This window comes from Oryctolagus cuniculus, chromosome 5, assembly GCF_964237555.1.
Source record: "Oryctolagus cuniculus chromosome 5, mOryCun1.1, whole genome shotgun sequence".
Classification (NCBI taxonomy): Eukaryota; Metazoa; Chordata; class Mammalia; order Lagomorpha; family Leporidae; genus Oryctolagus; species Oryctolagus cuniculus.
The window spans coordinates 87,320,704-87,336,270 of NC_091436.1; the positions used below are offsets into that span (position 1 = coordinate 87,320,704).

Consider the following 15,567-nt stretch of genomic DNA (forward strand, 5'->3'; position numbering starts at 1 on the left):
TTTTTTACAGAAGATCAGTTTAGTATACATTAAGTAAAGATTTCAACAGTTTGCACCCCCATAGAAACACAAAGCGCAATATACTGTTTGAGTACTCATTATAGCATTAGGTCTCAATGTACAGCACATTAAGGACAGAGATCCTACATGAGGAGTAAGTGCACAGTGACTCCTGTTGTTGACTTTACCAATTGACACTCCTGTTTATGGCATCAGTAATATCCCTATGCACCAGTCATGAGTTTCCAAGGCTATGGAAGCCTTTTGAGTTCACCGACTCTTATCTTGTTTAGACAAGGTCATATTCAAAGTAGAGGTTCTCTCCTCCCTTCAGAGAAAGGTACCTCCTTCTTTGTAGCTTCTATATGTTTTAATAAAATGTGTATGCTTGAAAATCGTATCGCATATTATTATATATTTTTAAATTTATATAAAAGGTTTTTTATCCAAATCTCATTGTTCTCCTTTACTTTTGCTTTTAGGTCTATCCATATCATGGGTCGATCCCAAAACATGAACTGCTTCTGAGAACTGATTTATTCTGATCACTGCATTCTGTGATTACATTTACGATCCATTTTATTTACTTATCTTCTTATTGATAGACCTTTTGTTCCTTTGATTTTTATTCATAGTCCTGCAGAAGACAACCTCACACAAGTCTTCCTTTTATCTGCATATAACCTGTCACAGGACTTGCACTCAGGAACAGAATTGCTGAATCCTACAGCATGTGCTTTATGCAAGCGTACTTCCTGCTATGAGACTGCCCACTAAAATGAGTCCAGACATTCCTCCACAGTCTATTATGGTAGGATTTATGGTTTGGATTTGCATCCCTCTGGTTACTCTTGAGGTTGAATACTGACAGCAACAGTGCTGTCCTCACAACATGATTTCCTTTTTTTAGACACCACGGGAAGGCTACACCTTACAGCTCCCTTGCAGTTAGGTCATGGCCATGTGAGTGAGTCCTGGTCAATGGAATGTGGGTGGAAGTGTAATTAATCTTAACATTTATTACATTCCAGGAGATTCACAAACTAGTTGTTACAGTTATCCTCGCTCTTCCCTTTCCCCTTTGCCCTCTGTATAACTGGGTGGGTGTGTTTCAAACAGCAGGGATCCATTATCATTCTGGACTTGAAGAATATAGTACTATTAGCAAATATCACCAGCATCCTGACCCAGAGGTGCAGGGACCCTACAGTGTAACAACTTGCTGCCCTTGATTTATGAAGCCTCAGCGAACGTTTGACACATGAAATGTGTAGGAAAATATCTGATTTGTGAAGGTTTCTTCTAGCTCAGTATGTCTTTATGGAATTGGGCTAAGATCCAAGGAAGAACAAAAGCTATGAACTTCTACTTTTAGGGAAGAGCTGAACTATACTATTGGAGGCTGTCACCATTGTATGTGATTAGTGATTTTCAGCTGTTAGTAGGTGCCAATAAGCAGAAAGAATCTGGCCTGGGCTTGAATGTTAATTTTATGTTTATAATATTTCATCTTAGAAGGTAGTTTTAGAGCAAATAAGTCAATGCTACTAAGATTCAAAATACCAACAGTAAGTAGATCTATGATTCTATGAAAGAACTTGTCCAACTTCTTAACCCAGGGATACATTGCCTGAAAGATTTCTGAATCAATTTCACTATATTAAAAAAGATAATTTTATCAACATCTGAGAGAAGAGAATAGCAATATTTCCTTAAAAATAACACAATCCATTTTTTAAAAAAATTTCTTGGATACACATCATAAAAATCATCAGCACCAACCATGTCTCCCTGCTCTCTTGGTTTATGATGCAGAACAAAGCCCTCATTTGCCTTGTCGTGCACACATGCTGATTATTGTTTGGTTCCTCAGTGAAGAACTCTCTCCAGTCTAAAGATGGGCATCTATAGAATTAGTGGAATGAAAAAATTGCACATTCTTGAAAGATTTAAAAACATACAAGGGCATAATTTTAATTCTTTCTAAAAGAGCTTTTGCCCCACCCTGCCTATCATCATATTTTACTGAGAGAAAAAAAATTCTCAAATACTTGAATTTGGATTTTTTCAATTCCTCAGATGGTTACACTATTAGAATAATTGGGTTGTTTAGATGGAAGTCTCAAAGTTGAGTGTAACATGCCAGTGAAGTAAAAACAATCTAGTGAGGGGTAGGAAGAGAATGTTGGAACGTCTACTCATCTATTTTTACTCTAAATATTAAGACAGAAATTAAGGAGTCAGCTATGTGGCATAGCGAGTAAAGCTACTGCCTGTGATGCTGACAGCCCATACATGTGCGGATTCCTATCCCAGCTGCTTCATTTCAGATCCAGCTCCCTGCTAATGGTTTGGAAAAAGCAGCAGGAGATGGCCCAAGTGTTTGGGCTCCTGCCACCCACATGGGAGATGCGGATAAAACTGGCTTCTGCCTGGCCCAGCCCTGGCTGTTGTGTCCATCTGGGGAGAGAACCAGTGGATAAAAGATTCTCTCTCTGTCTCTGTCTCTCCCTTTCTCTGTGTAACTCTGACTTTCAAATAAGTAAGTAATCTTTTTTAAAAAAATTAAATATTGCTATTAAGTTATTAAAATATTAAAGTTAAATATTGTTAGTATTTAGTGTATATATTGAGATTGGCTTTCTGCTAGGTCTGCTATGATATTGTAACCTGATGGAAGTGGGTGTACATTTAATTATTAAACTTTGATCAAATCAATTGCCACAAAATGGACAAGTAGCTTTAAAAAACATTCCTTCAAAGGAACTCTAACGTGAAGATCATACCAATGAGGCAATGATAAACAGACGGAGAAGACAGCAGAACTGACCCATGTTCCATGAATGAAACCTGCCTTCATCAGTCCCTATCAAAGGGAAAACAAAAAATTAACTAGCTGGGGCCAGTGCTGTGGTACATAGGTTAATCCTCAGCCTGCAGCGCTGGCATCCCATAAGGGCACAGATCCTAGTCTGGGCTGCTCCACTCCCAGTCCAGCTCTCTGCTATGGCATGGGAAAGCAATAGAAAATGTCCCAAGTGCTTGGGCCCCTGAATCCACGTGAGAGACTGGGAGGAAGAGCCTGGCTCCTGGCTTCGGAGTGGCATAGCTCTGGCCAAGCGGCTATTTGGGGAGTGAACCAATGGAAGGAAGACCTTCTCTCTGTCTCTCCTTCTCACTGTCTGTAACTCTACCTCTCAAATAAAATCTTAAAAAAATTAACTAGCTGATCAAATTTAACAGAAAAATGACAGCATTTTTATTGCCAAGGAAACTAATTGAAATGTGGATTTATAGGTATTCACACTTGATGATCCTCACCATGAGCAGATATTGTGCCTTGAGATACTTACTACAGTGTGAAACCACCATAGTTAACAAGATATTTTGATTATTATTTTTGCATTCTATATTAGCACTTACCTCCTTCATTGTATATGTATAAACTATAACATATATTTATACTACATGGTACACATTAAAAATAAATATTTATATATTTATATCTGGAGTATGTGCTTAAAAATTATTTTTGGATACCTTATCAAACTGTCAAGAGACAACTTGCCTGGAGGATGATGTGAATGGGAGCGAGCCTTGCTTACATGATTCTCACCATATACAGGTTAACCCTTTCCCTCCAAACATTTTTTCCACAACTCTTATCTATTAATAATGAGTTTATCTTACCTAGGAATTGATTTTGACTCCACTGGAATATTTCTTCGGGGTGTTCCTAACAAAAGCAAGTATAGCTTCTGTTTTAAAAGACCTTAAAGTTGCTTTCATTCGTGTGTGTGTGTGTGTGTTATCCCATACTTATGTGTCTTCTATTGACTAGAATCCTTGAAGCTTGAATGGTTAAGATCCAGAAGTGTCTGCTCAGGTGGGGCTCTAGAGGGGGCAAGTTAGTCTTGCATTGCATTGCAGAGGTGACAGAACTGTGAGAACAAGGACTCCAGCCCTGTGACTAAATGAGTTAGCTTTGTTGACCATGAAGATGGAAGACCAGAACTAGATGCTGCAGGAGCAAGACACTACCAAAATGTGTCTTGATTCAGCAAAAACGAGAGGAGATCCTAGAACAAAGAAGTTGGAGTAGAGTGTGACAGATACCAGGAGATCGAGAGAGAGACTGACGTCTAAGAAAAGGGAGTAGCTGCTCAGGATTTTGTTGTCCTATTAGGTTCTAATAGCACACATTCCTTTTGATGTTACTATCTGGTGCCCCCTTTCTTTTTTCACTCTACCTTGGTCTTGGAGACCACTAATGAGCAACAAGACCCCCAGATTCAAAAAAGTTTTTGGCTACTGATTTCTTGGCTGATCTATGACCCATTGTTTTCAGGATCTTCTCTTTGTCCCACCTGCCTGTCCAGGCATTAGTGCTATACTATGTGAAACAAAGATGTCAGTAGGGAACAATAGAAAAGATTACTTCAGACCTTCATTCTATGACTTGTGGAAAAATCAACAAATCTTTCCTCAGGATTTCTGAGAATATCTAAGGGACTTTTGTTTTCATGATCATTCACAACTCTGAGCTCTTGATTCTACAGAATCAATGGAGGTTTGAGGTTAATCATCATTCTATTAGGCACTTAATTTCCCCAAATGTGAAACTATAGCCTCCTTTTGTTTCATTTTCCATATCACACACACCCTTTTTAAGGCCTTTGTGTGATAATAGGTCATGCAGAAAGTTTAAACAGGTGTAGGAATTTATATCAGCAACACGGGCAGCTTAAAACTGAATGACAGATAATCTTGTTCCCAAAAGTTTTTTCAACCTTGCTAGCCTCTGGGACTTTCCTCCTGACTATGCCACCTCACAGATTGCCTTAATTTCCTCCCCAATTTGTCTTTTTCTCTTTGATCCAAATTACCAAATTGCTCCCATCTCTGATTTTTATCATTTTGGCTCTCATTGGCATCTAAATTCTACCTCCAAACTTATATCTACAAGTTTCTCTTTAAATATCCAAACTTTACTGAAATTTTTAAGAACTGTTTACAAGAATCTAGTTAGAAATCTTTGACAAAGATCTACCTTCATCTTCAAACTATCTATCACTTATATATGGATAGATACCTTAAGATTTCTCAAATTTCATTGCTGCACAAAAACCATGCATTTGAGGATGAGGCATTGACTCAGGACTCTCACATCCCATATCAGAGTGTCTACGTTTTAGTCCTAACTCATCTCCCCATTTAAACTTGCTGCTAACACACACCCTAAGAAACAGTAGATGATGACCTAAGTACTTGGGTCCCTGACTTCCATGTAGGAGACCCAGATTGAGCTCCTGCAGGCATCTGGGGAGTGAATCAGTGGAAAGGATCTCTCTCTCTCTCTCTCTCCGCCCCCCCTTTCAAATAAAATAAATAATTAAAAAAACTACGCAACTGGATTTGTATGGAACAAAATACACTACTGAACCAAAATCATCTGTATGCAAGCAGACTGGTGAGGTATGTCAATGAGTTACTGTTGTCCACCTGCAATCTAAAATCAATTCAAAGTTCATGATGAACAGTAGCATCATCTTAAATGTGAAGGTAGAGTTTAAGATCCTATTCAGGGCCAGTGTCATGGCTCACTAGGCTAATCCCCAGCACACAGGGTTCTAGTCCCGGTTGGGGCACCAGTCCTGTCCCGGTTGCCCTCTTCCAGTCCAGCTCTCCGCTGTGGCCCAGGAAGGCAGTGGAGAATGGCCCAAGTGCTTGGGTCCTGCACCCGCAAGGGAGACCAGGAGGAAGCACCTGGCTCCTGGCCTCAGATCGGTGCAGCGCACAGGCCGTGGTGGCCATTTTGGAGGTGAACCAACAGAAGGAAGACCTTTCTCTCTGTCTCTCTCTCTCTAACTCGGCCTGTCAAAAAAAAAAAAAAAAAAAAAAAAAGAAAAGAAAAGAAAAGAAAAGAAAGAAAGAAAGATCCTATTCAAAGGGCAACAGACTCTTAGAAGGAAATGCAGAATTATATGTAAATATATTCAAAGTATCTTCAATGAGAAGAAGTGATGTATTTTACAGATTCCAAGATGCTAATTCTTTACATTTTTAACTATAGTATGTTGCAATTGGTTGTGAAGTAACAGCTCAGCCTGAATATATTCAAATCTGAATACAGGTGTTCAAAATTCACACTATCATTTCCTCATAGTTATTTAAAAGGTTAATACTAATAAAATGGAATTGAATTGCTTTTTAAAAAGTTTTCAAAAGGATTATACTATGAGTTAGCATTGAAATTTTATTGTGCACATAGTAAGGAGCAGAAGCGAAAAACGTGATAGAACACTATTACTATATAAGGTGAGTCTAAAAGAATTTTTTCATGAGATACAAACTCTAAGGGGTAAGAAATTAATGTGTCAGTTTCATTGGAGACTTCTTCTTAGTGGAATATAAGTTCAATGATATAGCATTAATCTTACATGTGTCTTTAACTTTCTAAGCAGAAGTAACCAACAAAAATCTATACCAATTTTTCACAGAAATTGGCTTGAATTTCTTGGAAAGCTTGGTGGGAAAAATAGCCTCAACATCCTACTATTGTTTCTTTTAAAGTGCTAGCATTCATGTATCTTATAAAAATGCACTCTTACTAGATGGCTTTTCAGGTCTCCCCCTACTCCATTATCCCCATCACAGTGTGTGAGTGTAGGAGGTATAATAAGGAAAGTATGTAGAATAAGGTTCTTGACTCAAAATTAGAGCTGACAACTAACATGTCACCCATTCCCCACTAAATGATAGTGGTTATTTGCCAAAACCCCAGGGACAAACTCTGTAGCATAACCTTTTATATCAGTTTGGTGTACAAATCACAAACAGACCTCAAACGAATTGTTATAATGCCCTTGAGAGTTGCCTATGTTGATTCATCTAAACTTTAAGTTAATCAAAAGGCAAGGGGTGGTTTGGTCATAACACGCCCACTTTCTGACCATACCTTCTTCCTCCTAGATTAGGACTGTTCCATTTTTAGGTGGGTAAAGGTAAGTCTGAACATCAACTTTGTCAAGTGAGTAGTGGTGCAATAAAAAGCTGGGTATAAATTAGGTTAAGGAATTTGAGCATTACTTCTTTCAACATCCTCTGAGTAAGAAATTCCACATAAAAGCCAAGACTGGACAACTTCATGGATTAGCACCTCTTAGATGTTTCCCAACTGGAGCTTACATTGTATAGCAACGTGGCAAACACAGCAGCCCTTAAACATACCATACAGAGAGTATACCTTCATACTCTCATAATCTGTAATCAATGTTATTTTCCTTTTGCTTCTAAGGAGGAGAAAAATATCAATGTTGAAATAGTGTGTGCCGGGGCTGGCACTGTGGCGCAGCTGGTTAACGCCCTGGCGTGAAGTGCCGGCATCCCATATGTGCACCGGTTCTAGTCCTGGCTACCCCTCTTCTGATCCAGCTCTCTGCTGTGGCCTGGAATAGCAGGAGAAGATGGCCCCGGGGCCAGCGCTGTGGCTTAGCGGGTAAAGCCACCTCCTGCGGTGCCGGCATCCCATATGGGCACCGGTCTAAGACCCTGCTGCTCCACTTCCGATTCAGCTCTCTGCTATGGCCTGGGATAGCAGTAGAAGATGGTCCAAGTCCTTGGACCTCTGCACCCATGTGGGAGACCCAGAAGAGGCTCCTGGCTCCTGGCTTCGGATCAGCGCAGCTCCAGCCATTGTGGCCATCTGGGGAGTGAATGTCCATGAATCCTTTAATGAAATGACTGAATGCATGCATTTTCTTTGTTTTTATCTCTCATATTTTTCCTTCACAAGTTTCCCTATCAGACAGATTTCTTTCTAGCCAGTACCAGAAAGCTCAGCACACAACAGGTAAACCATTCCCTCTGAATTCCTGTGGCTTTTGTTGAGAGTACTTTGCTTGGCACATTCACATGTTGATATCATTGCATGGAGACAATGTCTTTTCTCCTTGGTTAAAACTGGATCCACAAAAAAATCAAGAACCCTGTCACTTAAACTGTTGGAATAATTTATTTAGATACTGCTATGGTTTGAAAATGATTTGACCCTCAAATTCATGCATGACTTTAGAATTCAAAGTCATAAGCTAATATTGCTAAAAGGGTAGAAACTCCATCAAATTATGGTGTCTAGGTAGTAGGCCTATGGAGAGATCCTTAGATCTTTGGGTATGTGCCCTCAGAAGGTAGTTCTTGAAGAGGGTTGGTTATAAAAGCCTCAGCTTGGCCTAGTCTCTCTCCTTCTGCTTCCTGGCTTGCCATGTGATACTTTCTCCCCACATTCTACTCCTACTGTCTCTCACCTTCATAGGAGGCCAAAACAAAGGAGCTGTTCAAGTTTAGATTTGAACCTTAAAAACTGAGTTCAATTACCCTTTTCTCTTCATAAAATTGGTTGCTTTAAGTATTTCTTAATAGTATTGAAAAGCTGACTGATAAGTTTTACCCTACCCAGGGGTGCTTCACAAAGTTTATGAAAAAGTTGAATTAAAAGGTAAATGTGCATTTTCCATGAATATTTTGAATACACTTTATATTTTACCTCCTCTACTTCTGGGAACTAGCCCTTGTGCTGATATTTCTTAATCACATTTGAATTAGTATAAATTTTCACCTGATGTTTATGTATTTTTAAAATTGTTATTTATTTGAAGGCAGAGAGAGAGAGAGCAAGAAGTCTCTCATATGCCAGTTCATTCCCCAAATACCCATGATGGCTGGTATTGGGTTGGGTTGAAGCCAGTAGCTGAGAACTAAATTCAGATCTCTCATATAGGTAGGAGGAACCCAATTACATGAGTCACCACTGCCACATTCCAGGATCTGCATTAGCAGGAAGTTACATTCTGGAGCTGGAGCTGGGTATCAAATCCAAGCACTCCAGTATAGAATGCAGACATCTTCACCAGTGTCTTACTATTAGGCTAAATGCCTGTCCCCCATATATATATATGCTGAATTTATATATATATATATATATATATATATATATTTATATATATATAAAATATTTTTTATCTGAAAGAGTTACACAGAGAGAAGAGAGGCAGAGAGAGAGAGGAGAGGCAGAGAAAGGCAGAGAGAGAGAGGTCCTCCATCCAATGGTTTACTCCCCAACTGGCCGCAATAGCCAGAGCTGCGCCAAACCGAATCCAGAAGCCAGGAGCTTCCTCTGTCTCCCATGAGGGTACAGGAGCCCAAGGACCCGGGCCATCCTCCATTGCCTTCCCAGGCCACAGCAGAGAGCCAAATCAGAAGCAGAGCAGCCAGGTCTCGAACTGGTGCTCACACAGGATGCCGGTGCCTCAGGCTAGGGCATTAACCTGCTGTCCCACAGTGCCAGCCCTTGCATATATACTTTTATAATCAGATAAATTCTTAGTGCTGAATTCTGAATCAAAGACACATTATGCAGAAGTACAGCTATTGAGAAGGTATTTATTTTCAAAGGGCTCTGAACTAATTTTGTAATTTAGCCAAGCAGCAAATCACATATATCCAACAACTAGCATGATCAAAATCTTGCATAGAAGCATTTTCTTCATTCATTTCGGTGGTGTTAGCTTTGCAGATGATATAATTTTGGAAAGTAGCATTTAGCAAAAAGCTTAATACCAAAATATATTATGACTATGATTGACTGGAAAAGGAATGCTGAATTCTCAAAATTAGCTTGAGCTGGAAGTGAATCAATGAAGAAATGAGAGAGAGAGAGAGAGCAATCAAGAGTCTTGAAGGGAATACAGACTGAAAAAGAAAATGAGCATCAATTTAATCTGGTATAGCTAGGGTAGAAAGCAGTCTGTCACTCCGAGTTCACAATAAATAATTGTTATTATCAAAGCAGGTATAGTGCTATGGATATTTTGTCATTGATGGCCCATTTATGCCTGTTTGTATTTCCTCATGCAGAAAAGAAAACACATGGAGGGTGGCCAACAACACTGACAGCACTTGGAGTCTCAGTGTTGGAATCCTGGCTCAGGGACTTATTACCTATACCACCTGTGGCTAGTTTCTCAACCTCTCTGTGTCTTGATTTCCTCATCTGTGAAATAGGGAAGAAAATAACATTAATGTCATTGAATTGTTACAAGATTTAACAACTGATATTTTAAAACACAAAGTAGCTTCCACTTGTTAGAATTAGGTCTTTATGAGTATGTGTTAAATTAAATATATATGCACTCAACATTAACTTACAACCAAATTTAAACCACTTCTTAGGGCACTGTAAGGGTGCCAATATGCATAAGACATGATCATTGTCCTCAAGGATTTTTGTGACTCCATAAAGGGAAAAGGAAAAGCTAGAATGATGTACGTGTCTGAAATCACTACTTTAAAAGTGCTGAGAAAGTAGCTGAGCAGATACTCGAAAGACATTTGAAGTGTAAGGGTTGAACTATAGATGTAGATTGCAAAAGGAGTTCTGGTTTAGTTTGGAGCAGAGAAAAACAGCTTTTCTTAATGACTAGATGTTCTCCATTGCCATTGAAATTGGAATTAAAACAAAGCAGACTAATGTTTTCTTGTGAGTGTTTGAAGCTGTTGGAGAAATTTCTTGGCAGAGTTAGTTACCACATCTAACAATAGGTTACTTCTGTGGGGGAAACCTCAGGTCTGCCCCATCCTGAACATACGAAGACTGCCTCTTGTTCAGCAATGTAGCAATAGAAAATGAAAATACATTGAATAGAAAATGAAAATATAATCCTGTGAAATTAATATTATCAATTCATATATGAGTCTCAAATAATGTTATCAATTACCAGCTTACAGGAACTTATTTCCCAGTCACTTTCACTGGAGTAAATTTACTTTCTGCCTCTCCATACATATTTTAATTTTTTTAAAAGCAATAATAGGATAACATCATTATTCTGGGTATGGACTGTTAAATTTCATGTAGACCAGAAAGGAGAGAACTCTTAGAGAGAGATGAGAGAAGAAGTTCGTTCAGAACACAACAGAAAAATACCACCACTATAAATGATTTACACTGGAGAAATTATAAAGTCTGTCAACAGCCCTTGAAATTGAAATTGGGAAGTTGGAAAAGTAAAGTAAGAAACATTTACAAAAAAAGAAAAAGACAAAAATATTTATAAGATACGTTTTTAATGAAAAGGAAAATTAACAGTAACACCTCCCTTTTCTGAAGTATCAATAATCACTGAGATGACACTGGGGAGGGCTTAAAAATGCAGAAATGTCTGGATCTTGTTTGGAGCTAGAATTAGTTCTCTAAGGCAGAAATAGAGTGCAAATTTTCCTGGTGGACATGAGCACTGGATTTCTTTCTTCCTGGGTAGCCTGGTTTCTACTCCAGCATGCTTAGATGGTGAACTTTCATTTAATGATTTATTTAGAGGGAGAGGAAAAGGGAGAGGGAGAGGGAGAGGGAGAGGGACAGGGACAGGGACAGGGAGAGAGAGAGAAAGGTCTTCCATCTGTTGGTTCACACTCCAAGTGGCCACAATGAAGCCAGGAGGCAGGAGCTTCTTCCAGGTCTCCCACTTGGGTCCCTGGGAACAAGCACTTAAGCCATCTTAGGCTGCTTTCCAAGGCACAGTAGCAGGGAGCTGGATGGGAATTGGAGCAGTCAAGACCCCATCCCATATAGGATGCCAGCACTGCAGGAGGTGGTTTACCTGCTATGCCACATCACAGGCCTGAGATGGTGAACTTTCAACTGCCTTATAGCAAATTGCTCTCTGCACTTCTTAACATACAGGGAATTTACTATTGGGGCCACCCAGCACTAGGTACATCCTTATTGGTTGCTTACTGCCCTGTTGCCAACAAAGCAGGTGATTCAGGGAGCATCCGTGCGGTGGGATTTTGACATGAGCTGAGAGATTTGGACATCACAGTGTCAACCGCACCCAACTATGCTCTTCAGTGTGAAAATAAGTAGTCCTCTAAGTCTTGAAATCTCCAAAAAATCTGGAACAGAGCAGTATGGAAACTTTTAAGAGTCATTATCCTATTTTAACATTGGAATTTCTTGATCCTTGAGAAGGTGTGATTTGGAAGTAATATACTAGTGAGAGCTGCTGAGTTTTTGGAAGCTAAGGCTGGGAGGTGAAAGTTGCAAACAACTGATAGTAAGACAGTTCATCTCTGGGGACAGATTTCATGAGTTTCATTTTGTAGCATTGAAATCCTAACCCTCAATGTGACTCTAATGGATATAAGGCTTTTAGGAGGTAATTAAGGTTCAATGAGGATGTAAGGCTGGGGTCCAAAACCAGCAGGGTTGGTGGGCTTATAAAAAAAGGAAGACATATGTCAATGAAGACAGAGAGAGATGGTCTGTAGGCCAGGAAGAGAACCCTCACCAGAACCTGACCTTGAATTTCTAGCTTCAGAACTATGAGAAAATATAATCTGTTGTTTAAGTCACTTGATCTGTGATATCTTATTATAGTGGCCCAGACAAAGACAGAACCAGAACTGTCCAGGACCAAATTCCAGTCCTGAAACATGCTAGCCATATGACACTAGAAAAGTTGTTTAACCAGTCTGAAACTCAAGTTTTCATGTAAAAAGTGGGAGGGGCCCAGCACTGTGCCATAGCTGGTAAAGCCCCTGCCTGCAGTGCTGGCCTCCCATATGGGCGCCGTTCGAGTCCCTGCTGCCCCACTTCCAATCCACCTCTCTGCTATGGCCTGGGAGGGCAGTAGAAGATGATGTGAGTCCTTGGGCCCCTGCACCCACTTGGGAAAGCTGGAAGAAACTCTTGGCTCCTGGCTTCAGATCATTACAACTCCAGCCATTGCAGCCATTTGGGGAGTAAACCAATGAGTGGAAGATTTCTCTCTCTCTCTGACTCTACCTCTCTGTAACTCTGCCTTTCAAATACATAATTTTTTTTTTTTTATTTTTGACAGGCAGAGTGGACAGTGAGAGAGAGAGACAGAGAGAAAGGTCTTCCTTTGCCGTTGGTTCACCCTCCAATGGCCGCCGCTACAGCCGGCGCACCGCGCTGATCCGATGGCAGGAGCCAGGATCCAGGTGCTTTTCCTGGTCTCCCATGGGGTGCAGGGCCCAAGCACCTGGGCCATCCTCCACTGCACTCCCTGGCCATAGCAGAGAGCTGGCCTGGAAGAGGGGCAACCGGGACAGAATCCGGCGGCCCGACCGGGACTAGAACCCGGTGTGCCGGCGCCGCAAGGTGGAGGATTAGCCTATTGAGCCACGGCGCCGGCTCCAAATACATAAATTTTTTAGAAAAGTGGGAATAGTAGTAATTCCTTCATAAGCATGTTTAAAAATTAAACAAACTGATCCACTTAGCACAGTGGCTGATACACAGTAAGTCAAACAACTAATAATTATTCTCATCACTTGTTATTTATTATCTGAAGCCATCACAAAAACCTTTTACCCCTCCAAGAAAACATTGAACCTCTAATTTTCCTTCTTTAATTCTAACAATATCCCGTTTTGGTATATATCAGCCTCACCTACTCCAAAGCCCTGATTTTTATGTGTAGGAGGCTTCCTGACTAATTCACTGGAAAAAAAATATTTAATGTGCCTTGCTATATGTTTCTGAAAAGAGTTATGTTAAGCATCTAGTTTCTGACTGAGAAACATTGTAAGCTTTATTAGCAATGGCAAAGTACTGACATGAAATGAAGCAATGCAGAAGCCCAGAGCAGAGGGAGTTCATGGAAGGCCAGCATTTAACAAAGGGGTCTGGAGGTCCTAGGATGACCAGGGGGATACACAGGAGGCAACTGGAGGCCTGGTCCTAGAGGACCCGCCTGGTTAAGTGTGGTGTGAAATGTTTCATGAAGACAGTATGTGGCCCAGATGATGTTTCAACCAAATTCATCTGATGCTTGATTCAAAATGAACTGGAGAAGGTAAGTAAGGGAAGGCAGATGCCATTTTTCTAGTAATGGTTCTAGGCAAATTGTCCCCATTTGCAGATGGGACAAATAATTGGTCCGATCCCACAGGGAGGAATGGGAAGCTGGATTTCTGCTGGTAAACCATTGCCAAGGTTAAGAGGACAGGGCAGCAATGGGTGCCTGAGTCATCTTTAGGTAGAACGCTCAGGGCTTCACGAAATTCAGTGTTGAAAATGAACAAGGGGCTTCTTCTCCCAACAAAGCACCAAATGGTGGACGATGACGGTGCAGCAAGAGGGCGCGGAGGCTTTGGGGGCCGTGGAAAGCAAGATGCAAGGGCATCTTCCACTGAGGCTTCGGGGGCAGTGGCTGCTGGGGCCGGGGCGAGATTGCGGAGCTCGCGGAAGCAAGGCCGATGACCAAGAGTGGCTGCTGTGACCAAGGTGCACCGCCTGGGTAAGGCCCTGAAGATCACGTACCTGGAGGAGACCTACCTCTTCTCCTTGCTCATCAAGGAGTCTGAGATCATTGACTTTTTCCTGGGGCAGCCCTCAAGGCCGAGGTTTTAAAGATCATGCCGGTGTAGAAGCGGACGTGGGCTGGCCAGCGGATCAGATTGAAGGTGTTTGTTTTCAACGAGGATTACAGTGGCCACATCGGCCTGGGTGTGAATTGCTCCAAGGTGGCAGCCACCACCACCCGAGGGGCCATCATCCTTGCCAAGCCCTCCTTTGTGCCGGTGCGTGGAGACTATTGGGGGAATAAGATCGACAACCCCCACACAGTGCCTTGCAAGGTGACTGGATGCTGTGGCTCTGTGCTAGTGCGCCTGGTTCCCACTTCCAGGGGCACTGACGTCATCTCTGCTCCTGTCCCCAAGAAGCTGCTGCAGATGGCCGGCATTGATGACTGCTACACCTCAGCCAGGGGAGTACTGCCACCCTGGGCAACTTCGCCAAGGCCACTTTGGACGCTGTCTTCAAGACCTACAGCTGTCTGACCCCCAGCCTCTGGAAGTAGACTGTTCACCAAGTCTCCCTGTCAGGAATTCATGGGCCATCTTGTGAAGACTCATACCAGAATGTCTGTGCAGAGGACCCAGGCTCCAGCTGTGGTTACAACATAGTTTTGGTTTGTTTTGTTGTAAGCTTTTATTTATTTGAGGTAGAGTTACAGGCAGAGACAGGGAGACACAGAAAGATCTTCCATTTACTGGTTCACTCCCAAATGCCCAGGACAACAGGTGTTGAGCAGATGGGAAACCAGGAGCCAGGAGTTTCTTCTGGGTCTCCCACGTGGGTGCAGGGGTGCAGGCACCTGGGCCAGATTCCCCTGCTTTCCTAGGCCATAGCAGAGAGCTGGATGGAGGAGCATCAGGACATGAACTTGTGCCCATATGGGATGCTGGCACCGCAGCCTACTATGCCACAGTGCCAGCCCCACAACATAGGTTTTTACACAAGAAAAATAAAGTGTATTAAACCTATTAAAAAAGAAAAAGAAATTGAAGAAGCGGCCCCAGATGACAAGCTCATTTCTAGTCTGGATACTGGGAAAGGTGTGCTACTAAGAGAAGTAGAAAAGAAATCTGGTTTGGTGATGGAAGCTGATGAATTTAGCTCTGATCTTAGTGGATCTGCATTTTTGGAAAGAATCAAATCTTTAAAATCAGTAAGTTATTGATGTATTGATTTTGAAA

At 41.4% G+C, this 15,567-nt stretch overlaps 1 pseudogene; it reads left to right on the forward strand.

The window, feature by feature from the left end:
• Positions 1-10,261: 10,261 nt before the first annotated feature.
• On the forward strand, positions 10,262-14,994 carry LOC138849755 (small ribosomal subunit protein uS5 pseudogene; annotated as a pseudogene).
• Positions 14,995-15,567: the final 573 nt, after the last annotated feature.